The 18,395-nt window shown below is 50.8% G+C and overlaps 2 non-coding genes and 1 pseudogene across 2 annotated transcripts; all 3 read right to left on the minus strand.

Moving 5' to 3' along the window:
* Positions 1-677: 677 nt before the first annotated feature.
* On the minus strand, positions 678-833 carry LOC112940381 (5.8S ribosomal RNA). The gene has a single exon (XR_003244460.2). It is a non-coding gene; the product is annotated as a 5.8S ribosomal RNA (ribosomal RNA).
* An 11,034-nt stretch (positions 834-11,867) lies between these two features.
* On the minus strand, positions 11,868-16,337 carry LOC112940386 (28S ribosomal RNA; annotated as a pseudogene).
* Positions 16,338-16,547: 210 nt separating this feature from the next.
* On the minus strand, positions 16,548-16,703 carry LOC112940390 (5.8S ribosomal RNA). Its single transcript, XR_003244464.2, has one exon. It is a non-coding gene; the product is annotated as a 5.8S ribosomal RNA (ribosomal RNA).
* Between the last annotated feature and the right edge of the window lie 1,692 nt (positions 16,704-18,395).

Raw genomic sequence — 18,395 nt, forward strand, 5'->3', positions numbered from 1 at the left:
CGTCACCTTTCCACATCCGATCGTGGCGCATCGCCGGCCCCTATCCGCTTCCCTCCTTATAATTTCAAGCACTCTTTGACTCTCTTTTCAAATTCCTTTTCATATTTCCCTTGCGGTTGTTGTTCGCTATCAGTCTCTCGCAAGTATTTAGCCTTGGACGGAATTCACCCCCCGATTTAGGCTGCATTCCAAAACAACCGAACTCGTAGACAGAGCCTCGTGGTGCAACAGGTTCCGGGCACGACAGGGATCTCACCCTCTCCGGCGCCCCCTTCCAGGGGACTTGGGCCCGATCCGCCGTTGAGGACGCTTCTCCAAACTACAATTCGGATGACAGAGATGCCCAATTCTAAGGCTGGGTTGTTCCCGCTTTGCTCGCTGTTATTAGGGGAATCCTTGTAAGTTTCTTTTCCTCCGCATATTGATATGCTTAAACTCAGCGGGTAATGCCGCCTGACCTGGGGTCGCGGTCGGAGCGCCCGATGAGGCGCAGTGAGGGTCGGGGAGTCCGGACATACGACGGGCTGTAGTCGCGACAACTAGAGAGAATTGAGTTTCAACAACCCATTTCCGCGACGTACGTCGACGTGGACTCACATATAGGCCGGGCGCACGGGAGGCCAGCTTTCGCCTCCGCGCTCAGCCTTGCAACGTGCAGAGGAGGGCAACGTGATGCGTGACGCCCAGGCAGACGTGCCCTCGGCCAAATGGCTTCGGGCGCAACTTGCGTTCAAAGACTCGATGATTCACGGGATTTTGCAATTCACACCAAGCATCGAATTTCGCTACCTTCTTCATCGATTCGAGAGCCAAGATATTCATTGTGAAGAGTCGTTTGTGTTATCAGCGCAGTGTGCATCCCCCATGATCCGTGAACAGGGCGCGAGGGGAGGGCTGTCAATTGTTGTATTCCTTGGTGCTTTCCGCTCCGGGATTCGGTGGTCGCCCGAAGAGCTTGAGCGCATTGGGTGACAGGAGGGAGGCGCGCAACGAGCGAGCGCCTTCCCCAGGTGTTTAAAACGAGTTCGCAGGTCGTTCTGCTGTGCAGGTTTCGACAATGATCCTTCCGCAGGTTCACCTATGGAAACCTTGTTACGACTTCTCCTTCCTCTAAATGATAAGGTAAAATGGACTTCTCGCAACATTGTGGGAAGCGAACCGCCCATGTCACCGCGATCCGAACATTTCATCGGATCATTCAATTGGTAGGAGCGACGGGCGGTGTGTACAAAGGGCAGGGACATAGTCAACACGAGCTGATGACTCGCGCTTACTAGGAATTCCTCGTTGAAGACCAATAAATGCAATAATATATCCCTATCACGATGAAATTTCAAAGATTACCCGGGCCTGTCGGCAAAGGCTATAAGCTCGTTGAATAATCAGTGTAGCGCACGTGCGGCCCATAACACTTAAGGGCATCACAGACCTGTTATTGCCTCAAACATCCGCGGCCTAAAAGGTCGTAGTCCCTCTATGAAGTTGGCCGCGAAGGGATACCTCCGCATAGCTAGTTAGCAGGATGAGGTCTCGATCGTTAACAGAATTAACCAGACAAATCGCTTCACCAACTAAGATAAGCCATATACCACCACCCGTAGAATCAAGAAAGAGCTCTCAGTCTGTCAATCCTTACTATGTTTGGACATGGTAAGTTTCCCCGTGTTGAGTCAAATAAAGCCGCAGGCTCCACTCCTGGTGGTGCCCTTCCGTCAATTCCTTTAAGTTTCCGCCTTGCGACCATACTCCCTCCGGAACCCGAAAATTTTGATTTCTCATAAGGTGGCAGCAGAGTCCTAAAAGCAACATCCGTCGATCCCTGGTCGGCATTGTTTATGGTTGAGAATAGGATGGTATATGATCATCTTCGAGCCCCCAAATTTCGTTCTTGGTTAATGAAAATATTCCTGGCAAATGTTTTGCAGTTGTTCATCTTTCATAAATCCAAGAATTTCACCTCTGACTATGAAATACGAATGCCCCTGACTATCCTTGTTAATCATTACTCCTATCCTGAAGGCCAACGTAATATGACCGAAATCCTATAATGTTATCCCATGCTAATGTATGCAGAGCATAGTGTCACGGACTTTTTTATTCGGACAATACTCCGTGCGGCACTTGACAGTTTACTCACGATTCTTGCACGTTCTTGCAAACTCAAGTTAGCCTCTCACTCGGATTGCTAAGAAAATAAGAAGTAGACAGAATTTTGGAAGAAGGAACTTCTATTACTTGCTGAAATTATTGGATGCTTTACAAGTAAAATGAACTACTATTTATACTACTCTAATGCCTAAGAGTTAGTAAATGCTACACTATAGAAGTTCCTAAGTCTATGCCTACAAGACATGCTTCTAAGTCTTCCAAAAAGGACTCCTAGATGCTCCTAGTCTGCCCTAACGCCTAGAGGCCTTGAACAACCTCTTCAATGCTTGTAACTGCCGCCCCACTACCTGCTGTAACAGCTGTAACGGCTGTAACTGCCGTAACAGCTGAAACTGTTGTAACGGCTGCCTCTCCAACTGCTGCCTGCCCATTGGCTTGCTGGCCGGCTTGTGCTATCTGCCCCCTTGCGCCTGCTGCTGGCTGCCAGGTTGGGTGGCGTTCTGCCTGGATGGATGGCGGGACGCCATAGTAGGCTTTCATTGAGCACTCTAATTCTTCAAAGTAACAGCGTCGGAGGCATGACCCGACCACTAAACGCCATGAGCGCATCGCCCGACAGAAGGGACGAGACGACCGGTGCACATCTAGGGCGGACCGGCCGGCCCATCCCAAAGTCCAACTACGAGCTTTTTAATTGCAACAACTTAAATATACGCTATTGGAGCTGGAATTACCGCGACTGCTTGCACCAGACTTGCCCTCCAATGGATCCTTGTTAAGGGATTTAGATTGTACTCATTCCAATTACCAGACTCATGGAGCCCAGTATTGTTATTTATTGTCACTACCTCCCCGTGTCAGGGTTGGGTAATTTGCACACCTGCTGCCTTCCTTGGATGTGGTAGCCATTTCACAGGCTCCCTCTTCGGAATCGAACCCTAATTCTCCGTCACACGTCACCACCATGGTAGGCCACTATCCTATCATCAAAAGTTCATAGGGAAGAAATTTGAATGATGCGTCGCCGGCACGATGGCCGTGCGATCCGTCTAGTTATTATGAATCATTGCAGCAACCGGCAGAGCCTGCGTCGACCTTTTATCTAATAAATGCATCCCTTCCAGAAGTCGGGGTTTATTGCATGTATTAGCTCTAGAATTACTACGGTTATCCGAGTAGTAGATACCATCAAACAAAGTGTAACTGATTTAATGAGCCATTCGCAGTTTCACAGTCTGAATTTGTTCATACTTACACATGCATGGCTTAATCTTTGATACAAGAATATGACTACTGGCAGGATCAACAAGGTAGCATTCCTCAAAAACATCACGCGCCGCATGAGACCGGCGTGCCCTTTCAGTCACGGTCGGGTCTAAGGAGAGCGCGACAGTTATTCGCAAGGAGCATTCGTTTTGGGCAGATAGAAGCCGATGAAGGCCCCATTCCCACTATATCTACCATATCTGAGAATTTGAGGCGCCGCTCACGGACCACTCCATTGTACAACAAAGCGAGGGAAGGCGTGGGACGCGAAAGCGTCTTTTGGGTTCACCCCGCACTTGAGACTCGAAGGGAGAAAGGCGACCATTTGCACGTGCACAATGCCTAGGCATTAGGTATGTAGCACAGGATTCCGACGTCCGACCATCCTAGATTGCGCTTCATCCACCACTGAATTGGCATGTGAGTTAAGACATCGCTTCTCGAAACAGGGATCCAACCTACCAACAAATTCCCAATACCACCCATGCGCCATAGCTGAATAGCTCTATCAATGCACGCTCGACATCCACCCTGACGCCTGACATGAGATGTCGTGCGAAAACTCCGATGCCTTCTTTGCAAGGCCAATGCTATACCCGCTGTTGCACTCCTGCCCAAGGGAGTTGAGAATTTAATAACTGCAAAGATTGTTGGAGGAAGACCAAGGTTCACACAAGGGAACCGCCCACGATGTCGTTCGACCATGTGCGCTGTCCAAAGGCGGTGATAGCATGCCACGCCCGACATCGTTTGAACGTGTTTGCCATTCAAGGGCTATGATGGTATTTCACGCCCGAAGTCGTTCGACTGTCTGTGCTGCCCAAAGGCGATGATGGCATGCCACGATCGACATCGTTCGATCGTGTGTGCTGTCAAAAGGCGGTGATGTCATGCCACGCTTGACGTCGTTCGACCATGTGTGCTGCCCAAAGGCGAAAATGGCATGCCATGCCCGACGTCGTTCGACCGTGTTTTCCGTCCAAGGGCGATGATGGCATGCCAAGCCCGATGCTGTCCAAATTTATGAGCTAGTCCAAAGGCGATGATGGCATGCCACGCCCAACGTCGTTCGGTCGTTTGTGCTGCCCAAAGGCGATGATGGCATGCCACGCTCGACGTCGTTCGACCGTGTGTGCTGCCCAAAGGCGATGATGGCATGCCACGCCTGATGTCGTTCGACTGTGTGTGCTGTCCGAAGGTGGTGATGGCATCTCACGCCAGACGTCGTTTGACCATGTGTGCTCTCCAGATGTGGTGATGTCATGCCACGCCAGACGTCGTTTGACCGTGTGTGCTGCCCAAAGGCGATGATGGCATACCAAGCCCGACGTCGTTCGATCGTGTGTGCTTTCCAAAGGCGGTGATGGCCTGTCTCGCCTGACGTCGTACGACCGTATTTTTCGTCCAAGGGCTATGATGGCATGCCACGCCCGACGTCGATCTACCGTGTGTTCTGCCCAAAGGCGATGATGGCATGCCACGCCTGACGTCGTTCGAGCATGTGTGTTGTCCAAAAGTGGTGATGTCATGCCATGGTCGACGCACTCCGACCGTGTGTGCTACCCAAGGGCGGTGATGTCATGCCACGCCCGACGTTGCTGACCGTGTGCGCTGTGCAAGGGCAGTGATGTCATGTCACGCCCGATGTTGTTGACCGTGTGTGTTGTCCAAGGGCGGTGATGTGCTGCCACACCCGACGTCGTCTGACTGTGCATGCAGTCCAAGCGGTGGTGTCATGCCACGCCCGACGTCGTTCAACTTTGTGTGTTGTCCAAGGGCGGTGATGTCATGCCACGCCCGACGTCGTCCGACCTTGCGCGTAGTCCTAGGGTGGTAATGTCATGCCACGCTTGACGTTGTCTGACGGTATGTGCTGTCCTAGGGCCGTGATGGCATGCCACGCTCGACGTCGTCCGACCATGTGTGCTATCCAAGGGCGGTGAGGCATGTAACGCCCGACGTCGTTCGACCGTTTGTGTTGTCCAAAGGCAGTGATGTCATGCCACGCCTGATGTCGTTCGACCGTGTGTGCTGCCCAAAGGCGATGATGGCATGCCACGCCCGATGTCGTTCAACCGTGTGTGCTTTCCAAAGGCCGTGATGGCATGTCACGCCTGACGTCGTATGTTGAGAAAGAGAGTACAGAGTTAGAGATTAGAGATAGAGAGTAGAGAGTTGAGAGAGTAGAAGATGAATAGATGATTTTGTGATTTAAAAGAATGAAATTTAGGGGTATTTATAGGTAAAAAAAATGGGTTAAAGTGTAATTTTTAAAACTTTAGGGTATTAAAAAAGTTAGGGTGGGGTAGGGCTCCTATTGGCTGAAATTCTACTCAAATATCGTTGGGGGCCCCACTAGCCTATACCCACCGGCTGGTAACGGATTTATTTTTTTAAAAAATTTTTTTTAACCGAATCGGTTATTATCGAAACCGATAAATTCCCGTATTTACCAATTTCTATCCCGGTACCTATATCAGAACAGAAATTAACGGTGATTAACGGTACTAACAGGTACTTAACCGGACCAGGACGGGCCGGATTGGAATCCGGTAAGTACTGGTTCCGCTGCCACGTATAGACAGGAGTAGACATTGATTTTCTAGAGAATCATAATGGAAATGTACAACCCAAATATGCACGTTCTAAGGTACAAACACACATCAGCTTTTACTAATGACTTTAATATGTATAAAAAATATTTTTCAACATTTTTTTTAATTTTTTTGAAAATTCCAAAAAATTGGTAATAAATTAATAAAACATAGGGAAAATATCGAAAAATATGAAATCAACTCTGAAAATTCACAAATAAATATGAGAACCTTAAAATAAAAAATTAAATAAATTTTAATTTTTAAAAGGAGATGTAAAAAATTAAAAAGCGTAAAAATAAATTTTAAAATAATGATTAAAACTCAGAAAATACGAAAATGCTCGAAAACACTTCTAAACATGTCAAATTAATGATAACATATATATTTGCACAAATAAAAAATATTTCAATATCGTACGAACTATAAAAGTAATTAAAATGATGTGAAAGAGCCACGTTGGGCGGAAACATTAGATAATAGATAATTGAAAGTAGATGAATATGTTTGTGATGCAAAAAGGTTCTTTCAAAATCCTTTGATTTATGTACGGCATGAACATCCACATGTTTCATCTAGAACTCTTACAATGTCGCGCAAGCCACGACTAATGCGGGCAGGCCATGGCCCACCGTTGTGTGCAGGCGCGTCCAACGACGGCCGACCATTTGTGTTGTCCAAGGGCTATGATGGCATGCCATGCCCGACGTCGTCCGACCGTCTATGCTGCCCAACGGCGAAGATGGGATGCCACGCCCGACGTCATCCTACCGTATCATCTATTCCAAAGGCGATGATGGCATGCGACACCCGATGTCGTCCGACCATGTCAGCTAGTCCAAAGGCGACGATGGCATGCCACACCCAACGTCGTCCGACCGTGTGTGTTGCCCTAGGGCTATGATGACATGCCATGCCCGACGACGGCTACCGTCTGTGCTGTCCAAAGGCGATGATGGCATGCCACGCCCGATGTCGTCCGACCGTGTGTGCTGTCCAAGGGAAATAATGGCATGCCACGCCCGACGACGACCGACCATCTGTGCTGTCAAGGGGTGATGATGGCATGCCACGCCCAACGTCGTCCGACCGTCTGTGCTGCCCAAAGGCGATGATGGCATGCCACGCTTGGAGTCGTCCGACTGTGTGCGTTGTCCAAAGCGTGATGGCATGCCACGCCCGACGTCGTTCGACCATGTTTGCCGTCTAAGGGAGATGATGGCATGCCACGCCCGACGCCGTCTGATTGTGTCTGCTAGTCCAAAGGAGATGATGGCATGCCACTCCCGACGTCTTTCGACTGTGTTTGCCGTCCAATGGCTATGATAGCATGCAACGCCCGACGTTGTTCGACCGTGTGTGCTGTCCAAGGTCCATGATGGCATGCCACACCCGACGTCATTCGTTCGTGTGTGCTGTCCAAATGCCATGATGGCATGTCACGCCCCAAGGGAGATGATTGCATGCAACACCCGAAACTGTCTGACTGTGTGAGCTAGTCCAAAGGCGATGAGGGGATGCTACGCCTGACGTCGTTCGACCGTTTGTGCTGCCCAAAGGCGATGATAGAAAGCCACGCCCGACGTCGTTCGATCGTGTGTGATACCTAAGGGCGGTGATGTCATGCCACGCCCGACGTCGTCCGACTGTGTGTGGTGTCCAAGGTCGGTGATGTCATGCCACACCCGATGTTGCCAACCGTGTGTGGTGTCCAATGGTGGTGATGTCATGCCACGCCCAACGTTGCCGACCGTGTGTGCTGTCTAAGGGCTGCAATGGCATGCCACGCCCGACGTCGTTTGACCGTGTGTGTTGTCCAAGGGTGGTGATGTCATGCCACATCCTTCCATGAGTTCATTCCAAGAGCGGTGATGTCATGCAAAACCTGACGTCGTCCGACCGTGTGTGCTGTCCAAGGGCGGTGATGGCATGCCACGCCCGACGTCATCCGACCATGTGTGCTGTCCAAGGGCGGTGATATCATGCCACTCCCGACGTCGTCTGACCGTCTGTGCTGCCCAAAGGCGATGATGGCATGACACGCCCGACGTCGTCCGACCTTGTGTGCTGTCCTAAGGCAGTGATGGCATGCCACGCCCGACGTCGTTCGACCGTGTTTCCCGTCAAAGGGCGATGAGGGCATGCCACGTCGGACGTCGTCCAACTGTGTCAGCTAGTCCAAAGGAGATGATGGCATGCCACACCCGATGTCGTTCGACCGTATTTGCCGTCCAAGGGCTATGATGGCATGCCACGCCGGACGTCGTTCGGCCGTCTGTGCTGTCAAAAGGCCATGATAGCATGCCACGCCCGACGTCATTTGACCGTGTTTGCCGTCCAAGGGCTACGATGGCATGCCACGCCGACGTTGTTCGACCGTGTGTGCTGCCCAAAGGTGATGATGGCATGCCACGCCCCACGTCGTTTGATCGTGTGTGCTGTCCAAAGGCAGTGATGTCATGCCACGCCTGACGTCTTTCGACTGTGTGTGCTACCCAAAGGCGATGATGACATGCCACGCCCGACGTCGTTCAACCGTGTTTGCCGTCCAAAGCGATGATGGCATGCCACGCCCGACATCGTCCAACCGTTTCTGCTACCCAACTATGATGATGGCATGCCGCGCCCAATGTCGTTCGACCGTGCGTGCAGTTCAAAGGCGGTGATGGAATGTCACGCCCAAAGTCGTTCGACCGTGTGTGCTGTCCAAAGGCGGTGATTGCATGTCACGCCAGATGTCGTTCGACCGTGTTTGCCGTCCATGGGCTATGATGCCATGCCACGCCAAACATCGCTCGACCATGTGTACTGTCCAAAGGCGGTGATGGCATGTCACGCCCGACGTCGTTCGACCGTGTTTGCTGTCCAAAGGCGGTGATGTCATGCCACGCCTAACGTCGTTCGATTGTGTGTGCTGTCCAAGGGCCATGATGTCATGCCACGGTCGATGTGGTTCGACCGTGTGTGCTGCTCAAAGGTAATGATGACATGCCACGCCCGACGTTGTTCAACCTTTTGTGCTCCCAAAGGCGATGATGGCATGCCATGCCCGACGTCTTTCGATCGTGTGTGTTGCCCAAAGGCGATGCTCGCATGCCACGCCAGATGTCGTTTGACTGTTTGTGCTGCCCAAATGTAATGATGGCATGCCACGCCCGACATCGTTGGACCTTTTGTTCTTCCCAAAGGCGATGATGGCATGCCACGCCTGACATCGTTCGACCGTGTGTGCTGCCCAAAGGTGATGATATCATGCCACGCCCGATGTCGTTCGATCGTGTGTGCTGTCCAAGGGCCAAGATGGCATGCCATGCCTGATGTCATTCGACCGTGTATGTTTTCCAAAGGCGGTGATGGCATGTCACGCCTGACGTCATTCGACCGTTTCTGCTACCCTACTATGATGATGGCATGCCACGCCCGATGTCGTTCGACCGTGCGTGCAATCCAAAGGCGGTTATGGCATGTCACGCCCGAAGTCCTTCGACCGTGTGTGCTGTCCAAAGGCAATGATGTCATGCCAAGCCCAACGTTTTTCGACCGTGTGTGCATCCCAAAGGCAATGCTTGCATTCCTGACGTCGTTCGACCGTGTGTTCTGCCCAAAGGTGATTATGGTATGCAACGCCCGACGTTGTCGACCGTGTGTGTTGTCCAAGTGCGGTGATGTCATGCCACGCCTGACATCGTCTGACCGTGCGTGCTATCCAAATGCGGTGATGTCATGCCATGCCCGACGTCTTTCGACCGTGTGTGCTTTCCAAAGGCGATGATGGCATGCCACGCCCGACGTCGTTCGACCGTGTGTGCTGTCCAACGGCGGTGATGGCATGTCACACCTAACGTCGTTCGATCGTGTTTGCCGTCCATGGGCTATGATAGCATGCAATGCCCGACGTCGTTCGACCGTTTATGCTGCCCAAAGGCGATGATGGCATGCCACGCCCGACGTCGTTCGACCGTTTGTGCTACCCAAAGACGATGTTGGCATGCCATGCCCGACGTCGTTCGACCGTGTGTGCTGTCCAAAGGCGGTGATGGCATGTCACGCTCGACGTTGTTCGACTGTGTGTGTTGTCCAAAGGCGGTGATGTCATGCCACGCCTGACGTCGTTCGATCGTGTGTGCTGTCCAAGGTCCATGATGGCATGCCACGCTTGACGTCGTTCGACCGTGTGTGCTGCCAAAAGGTAATGATGGCATGCCACGCCCGACGTTGTTCGACCTTTTGTACTTCCAAAGGCGATGATGGCATGCCATGCCGGACGTCTTTCGATCGTGTGTGCTGCCCAAAGGCGATGCTGGCATGCCACGCCCGACGTCGTTTGACCGTTTGTGCTGCCCAAATGTAGTGATGGCATGCCACGCCCGACGTTGTTGGACTTTATGTGCTGCCCAAAGGTAATGTAGGCATGCCACACCCGTCGTCGTTCTACCGTTTGTGCTGCATAAAGGAGATGATGGCATGCCACACCCGACGTCGATCGACCGTGTGTGCTGTCCAAAGGCGGTGATTTCATGCCAGGCCCGACGTCTTTCGACCGTTTGTGTTGCCTAAAGGCGATGATGGCATGCCACGCCCGACATCGTTCGACCGTATATGCTGTCTAAAGGCGGTGATGGCATGTCACGCCAGATGTCGTTCGACCGTGTTTGCTGTCCATGGGCTATATTGCCATGCCACGCCCGACGTCGTTCGACCGTGTGTGCTGCCCAAAGGCGATAATAGCATGCCACGCCCGATGTCATTCGACCGTGTGTGCTGTCCAAAGGTAGTGATGTCATGCCACATCCGATGTAGTCCGAACGTGTGTGCTTCCCAAGGGCGGTGATGTCATGCAATGCCGGATGTCGTCCGACCTTGTGTGCTGTCCAAGGGCGATGATGTCATTCCACGCCCGACGTTGTCGACCGTGTGTGCTATCCAAAGGCGGTGATGTCATGTGATACCAGATGCCATCCGACCGTGCGTGCGGTCCAAGGGCGATGATGTCATGCCATGCCCGACGTTGTTCAACCGTGTGTGCCGTCCAAGGGTGGTGATGTCATGCCACGCCCAACGTAATACGACTATGTATGCTGCCCAAGGGCAGTGAGGTCATGCCACGACTGGCGTTGTTTGACCGTGTGTGCTGTCCAAGGGCGGTGATGTCATGCCACGCCCAACGTCGTCCGACCGTGCGCGTAGTGCACGGGCGGTGATGTCATGCCATGCACGACGTCGTTCGACTGTGTGTGTTGTCCAAGGGCGGTGATGTCATGCTATGCCCGACGTCGTCTGACCGTGCATGCAGTCCAAGGGCGATGATGTCATGCCATATCTGACGTCATCCGACCGTGTGTGATGTCCATGGGCAGAGATGGCATGCCATGCCCGATGTCGTCCGACTGTGTGTGCTGTCCAAGGGTGGTGATGGCATGCCACGCCCAACGTCGTTCGACCGTTAATGTTGTCCAAGGGCGTTTTTTTGCAGTCCATGCCCATGCTCCGCGGGCCTTGGCAGATGCCGCTTGGCCGCGGACATGCTGCATACGCAGACCCATTTGCCCCTTGACATCTAACTTGGCTTTAAAAATCGCTCCCGACATCTCGAAAACCTTTTATAGTGACATGTCATTAGCCCCTTAACATTTCATTAGGCTTAATAAATGAACTCACCATCACGAAAACCTCGCAATGGGGCTTAGTTATAGGACAAGTGTTTGACCGTCGTATAACGTCTAGCTCAACACTTAGCGGTAGACTAGTGAACTTCACGTGCAATGTTACTTTCGATACTTATATTTCAACACTTAGTTATTTTTTCCCCTTCCAAGGATGCAAGAAGCACGCGAACCTCTCATTTGAAAAGTTAGAAATGATTGGATTTGATTTTGGGGGAAGGGGAGTGTGGGGGGGACGAATAGGAGCGACAAAGGGCTGAATCTCAGTGGATCGTGGCAGTAAGGCCACTCTGCCACTTACAATACCCTGTCGCTTATTTAAGTCGTTTGCAAAGGATTCTACCCGCTGCTCCATGGAAATTGTACTTCAAGGTGGTCACTACGACGCTTATGTTGAGGCGACTTAGCCAACGACACGTGCCCTTGGGGGCCATAGGCCCCTACTGCCGGTCGGCAAGCGGAAGGCGGGCACATGCGTCGCTTCTAGTCCAGATTCTGATTTAAAGGTGTTCAGTCATAATCCAGCACACGGTAGCTTCGCGCCACTGGCTTTTCAAAGGTAAAATTAACCTGTCTCACGACGGTCTAAATCCAGCTCACGTTCCCTATTGGTGGGTGAACAATTAAACATTTGGTGAATTATGCTTCACAGTGACCAAAAGAGCCGACATCGAAGGATAAAAAAGCAACGTCGCTGTGAACGCTTGGCTGCCACAAGCCAATTATCCCTGTGGTAACTTTTCTAAAAAGCTCTAGCTTCGAATTCCAAAGGTCTAAAGGATCGTTAGGCAACTCTTTCACGGTTCGTATTCGTTCAGGATATTAGAATATAACGAGCTTTTACCTTTCTCTTACACACGAGATTTCTTTTCACGTTGAGCTCATCTTAGGACACTTGCGTTATCTTTTAACACATGTGCCACCCTAGCAAAACTCCCCACCTGACAATGTCTCCTTCCCGGATCGGCCCGCAAAGCGAGACTTGGGTCCAAAAAGAGGGTCAGTGCCCCGCTTCCGATTCACGGAATAAGTAAAATAACATTAAAAGAAGTGGTATTTCACTTACGCCTTTCGGCTCCCACTTATACTACACCTCTCAAGTCATTTGACAAAGTCAAACTAGAGTCAAGCTCAAAAGGGTCTTCTTTCCCCACTAATTCTGCTAAGCCCGTTCTATATGTTGTGCTTTTGTTGGATAGTAGACAGGCACAGAGGGAATCTCGTTAATCCATTCATGCGCGTCACTAATTTGATGACGAGGCATTTGTCTACCTTAAGAGAGTCATAGTTACTCCTGCCGTTAACCGCGCTTGGTTGAATTTCTTCACTTTGACATTCAGAGCACTGGGCAGAAATCACATTGCGTAAACATCCTTTGGGACCATCACAATGCTTTGTTTTAATTAAACAGTGGGATTCCCCTTGTCCGTCCCCAATACGGCACGCGGCGACCCGCTCTCGCCGCGAGAGCAACTCGAGCAATCCAACAACGGGTTCGGGACTGGGATCCACGTGCCCATCCCTCAGAGCAAATCCTTTTCCCGAAGTTACGGATCCACTTTGCACACTTCCCTTTCCTACATTGTTTCATCGACCAGAGGTTGTTCACCTTGGAGACCTGATGCGGTTACGAGTACGACCCAGCGTGGACGACATTCGGTCTCCAGATTTTCAAGGTCCGCCGGGAGCGCACCGTACACCACGCGACGTGCGGTGCTCTTCCAGCAGCTGGACCCTACCTTTGGCTGAGCCGATTCCAGGGTGGGCAGGCTGTTAAACATAATAGATAACTCTTCCCGAGGCTCCCGTCGACGTCTCTGGACAGCCCTGTGGCCGTACATGGCCTTACGTGCGCCATGCGTGCGACGCCTAGAGTTAGCTGTAACAGGAGCTCTAGAACTCGCCACTCGTACGAAAGCGCTACAGTTTCCACACCAAACGCTAGTATAAACCAATCTTGAGAAGTTCCCTCGGCGGAGCACGGTCTCCCCGCAGACGTCGGTGGCCTGTTTTTGTAAGAGCCCAACGGCGAAGCATAGACGAGCCATCCATGCCGTCAAGCGCCCACACAACACGCCTACTAAGCCCACAGGACACCCTTGACGTCCGACTGCTTTCGCCTCAGTTGCCCCACAGACGTCGCTGGCATGTTTTTGTCGACGCCCAACGGCATAGCACGGACAAGCCACGCATGTCGTCAAGCGCCCATGTAGCACGCCTACTAAGCCCAAAGGACGCCTATGTCGTCTGCCTTCTTACGCCTCAGTCTGCATCCAACACCTCTACCCCCCCCCCCCTTTATATATGCTTAAAAAAGTTTTACCCATGTGACAGGAGTAGACATTGATTTTCCAGACAACCCAAATATGCACGTTCTAAGGTACAAACACACATATGCTTTCACAAATGACTTTAATATATATATAAAATATTTTTCAACTTTTTTTTATTTTTTTTGGAATATGCAAAAAATTAGTAATAAATTAATAAAAAATAGGGAAAATATCGAATAAAATATGAAATCAACTCCGAAAATTCACAAATAAATATGGGAACCTTAAAATAAAAAATTTATTAAGTTTTTATTTTTAAAAGGAGAATGTAAAAAATTTAAAAGCGTAAAAATAAATTATAAAATAATGATTAATAGTTGGAAAAATATGGAAATGCTCGAAAACACTTCTAAACATGTATAATTAATGATAAGATATATCTTTGCACAAATAAACGATGTTTCAATATCATACGAACACCGTAGAAGTAATGAAAATGATGTGAAAGAGCCACGTTAGGTGGAAACGTTAGAGAATAGATAAAAAAAGTCGATGAATATGTTTGATATGCATGGGGGTTGTTTCAAAATCCTTTGATTCATGTACGTCATGAACATCCGCATGTTTCGTCTAGTTATCGAACAATGTTGCGCAAGCCACGATCTATGCGGGACGGCCACGACCGACCGTTGTGTGTAGGCACGTCCGACAATGATCGACCGTTTGTGCTGTCCAAGGGCTATGACGGAATGCCACTCTCGACGACGGCCGACCGTCTGTGCTGTCGAAGTGCGATTATGGCATGCCACGCCCGACGCCTTCCGACCGTCTGTGCTGCCCAAGTGCGAAGATGGCATGCCACGCCCGACGTCGTCCAATCGTGTCAGCTAGTCCAAAGGCGACGATGGCATGCGACGCCTGATGTCGTCTGACTGTGTCTGCTAGTCCAAAGGCGATGATGGCATGCCACGCTCGACGTCGTCCAACCGTATCTGTTTTCCAAGGGCTATGATGGCATGCCACGCTTGATGACGGCCGACCCGCCGCGCCCTCCTACTCATCGGGGCCTGGCACTTGCCCTGACAGCCGGGTGTAGATTGCGCGCTTAAGCTCCATCCATTTTCGGGGCTAGTTGATTCGGCAGGCGAGTTGTAACACACTCCTTAGCGGATTTTGACTTCCATGACCACCGTCCTGCTGTCTTAATTGACCAACACCCTTTGTGGAATCTAGGTTAGCGCGCAGTTTCGCACTGTAACCCGGCTTCCGATTCATCCTACATCGCCACTTCGGCTTACCAAAAATGGTGCACTTGGATCTCTTGATTCCGTGGCGCGGCTCAACAAAGAAGTCGCATCGTCCTACCTATTTGAAGTTTGAGAATAGGTCGAGGGCGTTGCACCGCCGAGGCCTCTTATCATTGACTTTACACGATAGAACTCGCACGCGAGCTCCAGCTATACTCAGGGAAACTTTGGACGGAAACAGCTATTAGACGGTTCTATTAGTCTTTCGCACCTATACCCAAGTCAGACGATCGATTGGCACGTCACTATCACTGCGGGCCTCCTCTAGAGTTTCCTCTGGCTTCACCCTGCTCAGGCATAGTTCACCATCTTTTGGGTCCCAACAGGTATGCTCACAGTCGAACCCTTCTCAGAAGATCAGGGTCGGTCGGCGGTGCAGCCCTCACGGGGATACCACCAATCAGCTTCCTTACGCCTTACGGGTTTACTCGACCTTTGACTCGCACACATGTCAGATTCCTTGGTCTGTGATTCAAGATGGGTAGAATGGGGAGCCCACAAGCCAGCGTCCGGAGCGCGCAGATGCCGAAGCACGCCGGAGGCGCGCGCTGCCTTCCACAATCGGGGAGACGGCGTTCCATGGTCGTATCGAGAGCCCGAGCTTTGTCCTCCCCTCAATCCACGTTGGTCCACGCCTCGAGTCGATCAATGGACCGGCTCGTCACCGTTCCACATCCGATCGTGGCGCATCGCCGGCCCCCATCCGCTTCCCTCCTGATAATTTCAAGCACTCTTTGACTCTCTTTTCGAATTCCTTTTCATCTTTCCCTTGCTGTAGTTTTTCGCTATCGGCCTCTCGCAAGTATTTAGCCTTGGACGGGATTCACCCCCGATTTACGCTGCATTCCAAAACAACCCAACTCGTAGATAGAGCCTCGTGGTGCGATAGGGTCCGGGCACGACAGGGATCTCACCCTGTTCGGTGCCCCCTTCGAGGGGACTTGGGCCCGATCCGCCGTTGAGGACGCTTCTCCAAACTACAATTCGGACGACAGAGATGCCCGATTCTAAGGCTGGGTTGTTCCCGGTTTGCTCGCCGTTATTAGGGGAATCCTTGTAAGTTTCATTTCCTCCGCTTATTGATATGCTTAAACTCAGCGGGTAATGCCGCCTGACTTGGGGACGCGGTCGAAGTGCCTGGTGAGGTGCAGTGAGGGTCGGGGAGTCCAGACGCACGACGGGTTGTAGTCGCGACAACTCGAGAGAATTGAGTTTCAACAACCCATTGCCGCGACATCCGTCGACGTCGACTCACATTTATGCCAGGCACACGGGAGGCCATCTTTCGCCCCCGCGCTCAGCCTTGCGACGTGCAGGGGAGGGCAACGCGATGCGTGACGCCCAGGCAGACGTGCCCTCGGCCAAATGGCTTCGGGCGCAACTTGCGTTCAAAGACTCGATGGTTCACGGGATTCTGCAATTCACACCAAGCATCGCATTTCGCTACCTTCTTCATCGATTTGAGAGCCGAGATATTCGTTTTCAAGAGTCATTTGTGTTATCAACGCAGCGCACATCCCCCCATGATCCGTGAACAGGGCGCAAGGGGAGGGCTGTCAATTGTTGTATTCCTTGGAGCTTTCTGCTCTGGGGTTCGGTGGTCTCCCGAAGAGCTTGAGTGCGTTGGGTTATAGGAGGGAGGCGTGCAGCGAGCGAGCGCCTCCCCCAGGTGTTTAAACGAGTTCGCAGGTCATTCTGATGTGCAGGTTTAGACAATGATCCTTCTGCAGGTCACCTATGGAAACCTTGTTACGACTTCTCCTTCCTCTAAATGATAAGGTTCAATGGACTTCTCGCGACATCGCGGGCAGCGAACCACCCATGTTGCCATGATCCAAACATTTCACCGGATCATTCAATCGGTAGGAGCGACGGGCGGTGTGTACAAAGGGCAGGGACGTAGTCAACGCGAGCTGATGACTCGCGCTTACTAGGAATTCTTCGTTAAAGACCAATAAATGCAATGATATATCCCTATCACGATAAAATTTCAAAGATTACACGGTCCTGTCGGCCAAGGCTATAAGCTCGTTGAATAATCAGTGTAGCGCACGTGCGGCCCATAACATCTAAGGGCATAATAGACCTGTTATTGCCTCAAACATCCGTGGCCTAAAAGGTCGTAGTCCCTCTAAGAAGCTGGCCGCGAAGGGATACCTTCGCATAGCTAGTTAGCAGGATGAGGTCTCGTTCGTTAATGGAATTAACCAGACAAATCGCTTCACCAACTAAGAACGTCCATGCACCACCACCCGTAGAATCAAGAAAGAGCTCTCATTCTGTCAGTCCTTACTATGTGTGGACCAGGTAAGTTTCCCCATGTAGTGTCAAATAAAGTCGCAGGCTCCACTCCTGGTGGTGCCCTTTTGTCAATTCCTTTAAGTTTCAGCCTTGCGACCATACTCCCCCCGGAACCCAAAAACTTTTATTTCTCATAAGGTGGCGGCAGAGTCCTAAAAGCAACATCCGTCGATCCCTGGTCGGCATCGTTTATGGTTGAGACTAGGACGGTATCTGATCATCTTCGAGCCCTCAAATTTCGTTCTTGGTTAATGAAAATATTCTTGGTAAATGCTTTCGCAGTTGTTCATCTTTCATAAATCCAAGAATTTCACCTTTGAATATGAAATACGAATGCCCCTGACTGTCCTTGTTAATCATTACTCCGATCCTGAAGGCCAACGTAATATGACCAAAATCCTATAATGTTATCCCCTGCTAATGTATACCGAGCATAGTGTCACGGACTTTTTGATTCGGACAATACTCCGTGCGGCACTTGACGGTACTCACGAGTCTTGCACGTTCTTGCAAACTCAAGTTAGCCTCTCACTCGGATCACTAAGAAAATAAGAAGTAGACAGAATTTTGAAAGAAGGAACTTCTATTACTTGCTGAAACTATTGGATGCTTTACAAGTAAAATGAACTACTATTTATACTACTCTAATGCCTAAGAGTTAGTAAATGCTACACTATACAAGTTCCTAAGTCTATGCCTACAAGACATGCTTCTAAGTCTTCCAAAAAGGACTCCTAGATGCTCCTAGTCCGCCCTAACGCATAGAGGCCTTGAACAAGCCTCTTCAATGCTTGTAACTGCCGCCCCACTACCTGCTGTAACAGCTGTAACGGCTATAACTGCCGTAACAGCTGAAACTGTTGTAACGGCTGCCTCTCCAAC

The sequence above is a fragment of the Solanum lycopersicum genome, chromosome 11 (assembly GCF_036512215.1).
Source record: "Solanum lycopersicum chromosome 11, SLM_r2.1".
In the NCBI taxonomy this organism is placed as follows: Eukaryota; Viridiplantae; Streptophyta; class Magnoliopsida; order Solanales; family Solanaceae; genus Solanum; species Solanum lycopersicum.